General features: G+C 37.8%; 1 protein-coding gene and 1 long non-coding RNA gene across 4 annotated transcripts in view; one reads left to right on the plus strand and one right to left on the minus strand.

Moving 5' to 3' along the window:
- Positions 1-1,564, plus strand: part of LOC147149872 (uncharacterized) — a 37,914-nt gene extending 36,350 nt beyond the window's left edge. Inside the window, exon 3 of the long non-coding RNA XR_015086223.1 lies at positions 1,008-1,564. This is a non-coding gene — a long non-coding RNA (uncharacterized LOC147149872). The remainder of the gene's footprint in view (positions 1-1,007) is intronic.
- Positions 1-7,414, minus strand: part of LOC147149873 (uncharacterized) — a 36,592-nt gene that overhangs the window by 6,651 nt on the left and 22,527 nt on the right. The window lies entirely within an intron of this gene.

Consider the following 7,414-nt stretch of genomic DNA (forward strand, 5'->3'; position numbering starts at 1 on the left):
ATCATCAAAGGCCAATTTTTTTCAACAAGGCCTAGCGCCACATGAACCCACGCTCAGAACAAAACATTTCCCAAATGAGCACCTGACTGCATCTGCATCTGAATACCTTCACAGAGTTGGCCTACTACTGGACATTCCACTTGTCAATGTTGCATGGGAATGTGACCTTGTGCTTCCCTCTGGCTGTACCACCAGGCCTATTTTTTTTTCTTATCCATATATCTTTTTATGGTCATCCTGCATATCTTCATCTCTTTTGCAACCTGACGTATGGTCTAACTAACTGACTAATTGACCTAGCAACAAATTCACTGACTGAAAAGCTTGCTAACCAACTAAGTAACCAAGTGACTGATTTACTGACTGACTGCCAAATAAACTAACCCACAAACAAAAGCACTGATTGACTGATGTGTGAACTAACTGATGGACGGACTAATTAAATGAGGAACTGATTGGCTGGCTGACTAGCTAGCTAATGGTGGTGCTATATGGCAAAACGTGGTAGCCATCTGATCCAAGTAGGTACAGGGCCAGTATTGGTGATCATTTGTAATGGTTTGGTTGATGCATTATCAAATCACAAAATTCCTCCGTCAGTAGTAGTACAAGGTTGACATTGTCACTATTGAGCCGCCCATCAACAGCCGTATTTGCAGGGTAGTTCGCCCGAAGTTATAAAATCTGCCAAGTGGCGATCAAATAAATAATAGTTGCCGCAATGGAGAAACATTTGGAGAAACTGAATGAAAAGGTTTGTATATAATATGACAATATTTTGCCAGAAATCCAATGCATCCAGAATGATTTCCCATTTGTATATTATAAAATATTTTGAACGTGACATTGTAAAATGAAGCCAATTTAATTCAGTGACTTGTTGATGTGTTGCTCATGAAAGCTCGACACTGATAATCAAGGACATTTTCTGAAAAATTCAATGTGTACTTTGGCAACTGCACAAGTAGAGGTGGGAAAAAGTTGCTTTTTTTCCCGTCTGAACTCAGGAAGAAGACACCGAAGACTGACTGACGAGTGAACGCATGCGAGGAGGAGCTCTCATTAATATTACACAGACTCTTCTTTGACTTGATTTCCTTTCTCCGTCTGAGCGTCGCAGGCGGCACGAATTAAGGTGTGCAAATCACATTTTAGGCTTCAGTGTACAAAGAAGCACAGAATTGTTTTAACCTTCCCTCCTCCTCTCTCCTCGGCTGCATATGAATATGGGCTCGCATAAATATATGTATATGTACACAGTCCTTTTATCTGGATGAATTATTTCAGGAGTTGACGTGTGTGTATGTGTGCAAAAAAGATTCTGTTCAATAATTTAAAACTTGATTCATTGCGTGCTGCTGCCACATTGCTGACAAAAAGTCAATCGGTACAAATTCACACATATTAGCATGCTAGCTGCTTAGCTCACCTCATCTTCAGTGGTAACATAACATCACATAGCAGTTCGGAAAGTATTTTTGCTTGTGAAATACCACTACTTTATGATTGTGTAATTGCATGTTTTACTGGGTAAATATTGTGACTTTATTGTCTTTAAGTTGCTATTGTTTTTGGTTGAATAATTATACTTCATTGTCATGAAATTAAACTTATATAATGGAAAGTACTGCACCTTTATTTTCATGAATTTACCAGTTTTTCTCCGGTACTATATTAGGGGTTTATTGTCGGAGCATTTCTTTCTGGTAAAATATGACTGTTATCCTAAATTATATTGTTTTATAATAATTGACACTAACCGTAACCTTAAACCCAGCTAATCTAGAGCCAATCAGAAATATTTTGGTTAAAATATTCAGATTTTATTCCCAAATCATGTTTTGAAAAATTTGTTAGGACCGTTTTCATAAAATTAGGCAGTTTTTCTTGTAAAATATTCTGTCCGTTCTCATGAATTTAAATTTAACGGTGAAGAAAAATGAGACATTCACATAAATGGACAGATTTTCCTCGTCACAATAATTGAATATATAATAATAAAGCAAACAATTTGGTCACGTAACATTACAACTTTCTCATAATGGTTTCAGAGGTTTTTTTTTCTGTGGTAACATTGTAGCTTTGGTTTTCTGGTTGAAGAACATCATGGCTAATGTAACGTTATAACGCTTTAAGTGACAGATATTAAAATACAAGCGGTGCATCAACACATATAGACAGACAGTATACCAATACTCATTGGTATATATTCTTCATCCTCTGTGGAGATGACTCATATTACTTCGACTTACTAAGTAGTTGTGACCGTTTCAATGCACCTGAATAGCTCTATGGGCATTACTGTATTTTTTTCTTCCCTTGATGGACTTGCGTGCGAGCGTGTAAAAGGTGTTTAAAGGCTTTTATTTATCGCTGGCTTTAATTTACTCTTTAGAGGAGAGTGTGTATATCAGCAGCGTGGTCAGCGGCCCTCGCATGAAATATTCATGAAAGATATGCACAATTTATGAAAGCTTATTATTGTAAAATTGCTGATCCACTGCTGGGACACAGCTACAGGAAAACAATGTTGCTTTTTTTTTTTTTTTTACCCCCTTTCGTCTTATGATGATGATGATGATGATGCAGAGGGAAAACAGTCAGGGGGGTTCGTGCATATTTTAATGTTAATATCAGAACACGGAAGGTTATTATTATGTATGGAAAAAGAGCAACACTTCAAATGGAAAATGGTAAATTTGAAGGGGATGCTTAAATGACCTGTAGAAATATAAAGGTATAATATTCAATGTGACTACTATACATATTCAGTATGTATTTGTGTATGTGTATGTCTTCCTGGTATTTATGGAATGGATACTTTTTCTTTCTCATATTCCAACTTTTATTCATTCATTTTATTTGTAAACCTCAAAACCAACTTTATATTTATATTTATTTTGTTAGTCATGTGACCCTATTCGTATCTATTAACATTAATAATTAAATGGTAAAAAATAATTTTATTGTGTATATATATATATATATATATATATATATATATATATAAACATTTGTTTTTCTCAAAAAAAACATTTGTACATTTTCTACATTTCTTTTCTCACATTATGACTTCCTTCCATGAATGTGCAATCATTTTCTGAAAATATTATGAATATACATGGAGTTTTCCTTTTTTTTTTTTTTTTTAGGCTGATTCTCATATTCGGCAGAATAAAGCTACAATAGCCGATTAATTGGCTGAACATTTTAAAACATATTGTAGCGGCGCTGGGAGGCTGATGCGCTCCCAGCATGCTTTGCAGATCTGCAACTTGTAAATAACATTTAAAATGCATGTTTTGTGTCATTTATTTCAGAAGTCCTTGTTTCAGCTGTTCCATTATTTGCTCGTGTGCTATTCAGTTTGTTGTCCCATGATAGCTTTGGTTTTGATGCGACACCTTGGTTGTGCATGGTGTGTCAACTAATGACTTGCCTACACATGTCATTGTGTGGGTTTCTGTAAGCTTGTTCGTCTGCTTACGTAAAATAAAAGTGCACTCTACTCTCTCTAACGTTTGAGCCCCACAAAATAATAAATAAAATAACTTAGTTGTCAATCCATTAACACTAACAACAATAAAGACATGAATTACAGGCAGAACATTTGGCTGTTTTCCAATATTTTATCCTTAATATTTGTTTAAATTTACAATAGAGAAAAGAAAAAACATCTGACTTGTTGCCAATTCTTTCATAATGTTTGTTTGATTGATTGGCATTAACTGATTTATCTTATGTTGTAATGTGAACTATCTGTAAAAATCAGCAGATTTTCTTGCCAAGTTGAAAATGGGTTGATGTTAGCTAATTAAATGGGCTGGTTTATTCAAGGTTTTTCTGATCCTTTTTTTCTTGTAAAACAGTAATACTTCTGGTTTGGCACTCAGGGATTCACCTATTTGCAGGTAAGTGTTATTTTTGGGGGGGTTCCCCTCCTCCCCCACGTTTTTTTTTATCAGTATTATTTGAATTTGTTGGGGTTTTTTTGGGGGGGGGATTAAAAAATACAAAATGTTCTTCCACCATATACACTTTTTAACTTTGTTGTAATTTTCCTTTTTTTGTTCATCATATTTTTTAAGGAAATCAAACTTATACTATATACTATATGTATAGTATAAAAATATATAGATTGTTGTTATGATTTTTCTTGACTCATTTTAAACCGTTATTTTCATAATTATTTTATTTAATTCTTCAAAGTTTTAATTAGAAAAATCCCTTATTTTTCTGACACAATGAAGACTCTTAAAACTATTTTTTTTTATTACGACTGCATATTTTAATTAATGCTATAACATGGAATCGTATTATTATGCATGGGAAAAAGAGCTTGAAATGGGGGAAGGTGTCAAATTTGAAGGAGATGGTTGAATGGCCTGTAGAAATGTGTATATATATTAATATCTATAAACGTATAACGTATATGATATATATGCCTGTGTGTGTGTGAGCTCTTGGTGTTTATGGGATGGAACTAATGGTGTTGGAGGTGGCATATTTCTCCTTCTCCGCGGGAAATCTCCTTTCATTGGGCCTACGCTCGATGAGATGGGTCGCTGATGGGCTTAGGGTCAAGGGTTAAGAGCTGGTTATTTTTAAGAAGGACACGAATTGGGTGTGGACACTGATTGCCTGGCTGAGCGGCGTAATTAGCAATTAGCCACTAAATACGGCGTTTGGCGCGAGGGCCATTTAGCCACTAATGCTCATCATTTAGGCCACGATGGAGGGAGAAGATGAAGATCGCTCCGTGTCACATTGTTTCCCCATAAAACACAGACACACACACACGCGACATCTTCTTCTTACTGCAACTTCTACTTCTTCTATTCTTTCTCGCCTTCCTTTGGGAACAGCTAGGCTTCCATTCATGCTAACAGGCTAGTGACATGCTAACAACAATAACCATCAGGAATGTTTCTCCCAACACTGTCAGGTAGGAATTCATCATATGAACAAACACCCTTTCCTGTCTAAGCCTGGACCTGTTTGCAAAGCCTAACCTTTGCTTTAAACCCAACCTTCGAACCATACACCCTTATTTAATTTGAAACTATAACCATGGTTTGCAACCCTACTTTCAAATCCTAACCCTGACTTGAAACCTGAGCCCTGATTTCAAACCATACTTGGGAAACCCTTATTGTAATTTGAAACGGTATCCCCATTTTGGAACCCTAACCCAGTCTTGAAACCTTCATTTGAAGCTCAGACTCCGGTTTGAAACCCTAACTCTACTTAAAAAAACATAACCCTATTTTGAAACCCTACTTCCGTAGCCTGCCTTGATACCCTGCCATTGTCTTCAAACTCCATAACCCTGTTTTCAGAACATACCTGAAAAGCAAAAACCTTATTTTGAAACTTTAACCCCAACTTGTAACACCTATTTGAAACACTAACACTTGTTTGAAATCATAACCCAGTCTTGAAGCCCTCACCGTGACCCTGTCTTAAAGCTCTCACCCTGGTTTCAAACCTGACTTTGAACACCTACTTCTACTTTTAAACCATAAGCCTATCTTGAATCCCTAATTTGATATCCTAACCCTGGGTTAAAATCCTCTTTTGAAACCCTTATATTAGCTCGAAATTGCCTGACAATGCTTTCAAACCCTGCTTCGTACTTTTTTTTTCTTTTTTTTCTTTTACTTGTTTAGTTTTACTCTTCCTTACCTTGGAGACCATTACCCTAATTTGAAAATGTAACCCTGTCTTCATACCCCAATTTGAAGTTGTGAGCCTGTTGTATGCTCCTAATTTGAAGCCCTAACTCTGATTCTGATACATAATCCTGTTTTGAAACCCAACTTTTTTTTTTTTTTTGGGCGTTACCATGTGATCATCAACAAGTTCTTCTCTTCAATGAACCACAAAGTGGCTACCTGACCGCATCCGCACAACAGCAAGAACAACAACAATGACCAAAACAAGAAAGAGGCAGCAAACAGCAGGAATGTTTGTCCCCCGACGTGAAGCGATTGGAACGTGCTGTGACAGGCGTGAGTGGTCAGAGGACATTCACCAAATGAAACCGCAGCGCTCGCGTCTCATCAATAAGTCAAACGTCAAAAAACAAAAAGCAATGTCACAAATAACACTGTGTTTGTGTGTGTGTGTGTGTGTGTGTGTGTGTGAAGGGGTGTGTTTGTGTGTGTGTGTGCGAGTGCTGGCTTTTTGTCTACTTTAGGGACTAATGCAGTGCTTCTCAATCATTTATTTTCCTTCCCCCCCAGGAAGAAAAAAACATTTTCTGCCCCTCCAACTCTCAATAGTAACATTTGTTTATAAAATTGTACACCGCTGCATTACATTGTTTCCTTATTAACATTTGAGGAAAGAAAAAATAATATCTCTTGTCCGCTCACTAACATAAATGGTAAGACACCCTCACTATCATGAACACCCCACCCCCTAAAAATCCTGCCTTCCCCTTATGCAGTTGAGTAAACAAACGCCCCTGAGAAGCGCAACATAATTATACATATGAGCGTTTGTTTGCAAAGTCATGTCCATGGCGTCCGCTTGAAAAGGATTAGCTTAGCGTCTTCCTAGCGGGAATACTTTGCTTAGCGCAAATCCTGGGAAGCCCAAGGGATCCATGTTGTAACGTTACTGATAGCTGGGGGTGATCCTTACTCAGAATCCCCCCACTCTCACTTTGGTGCACCCCCTTTCCTTGTGTCGGCAGGCGAGCGTATTTTCAAACATTTGTCACTCTCCTTCCTGTCATCTCTCGCCAAAGCACTCTGAGTGTTTGTGTGAGTGTTTGTGCAGTATTTGGGCTGCTTTTGAAATATTGTGTAGAGACAAAATGTTAGCAACATGACAAATTTGATGCAACGATAGCAATACAATAACTGCCAAAACGTGACATGTGAAATGACCGTGGCGAAAGGACACAGATGAAACGATATGCAAGTAACGATATTGACAAAATAAAATTGGCTTAAGAGACGAGAAACCGAGACAAAGAGACCCCTCGAAACGGGACCAATGTAACGAGGCCGACAAAATGTTATCGCCAAAATGATAAGACTGGAACGAGATAGACAAAACGATATTCGCAAAATGACAGTGATGAAACCTTAGCGTCAAAATGATACGGCCGAAACAAAACCTCTGAAAAAAAACACAGCCGAAACGGTTGAAACGACCGTGACGAAACAACGGTGATAAAACGCTGGTGCCGAAACGAAACCCCCAAAACGAGAGGGACAAAACGATCATGACGAAACAAACCAGACAGAACAAGACAGATGAACCGCAACAGATGACGCCGAAGTGCGCCGAAACGAGACAGCCAGAGCAATCCCGCCGAAGCGCTAGCAGAGAGCAGGGGGTTCTCCTCCGGCAGCCTCTGGCACGCGTGGGGATGCCAGGATTTTTTGTCAGTCTTTTCCCT

The sequence above is a fragment of the Filicampus tigris genome, chromosome 3 (genome assembly GCF_054856515.1).
Source record: "Filicampus tigris isolate MCC_2025a chromosome 3, RoL_Ftig_1.0, whole genome shotgun sequence".
Lineage (NCBI taxonomy): Eukaryota > Metazoa > Chordata > Actinopteri > Syngnathiformes > Syngnathidae > Filicampus > Filicampus tigris.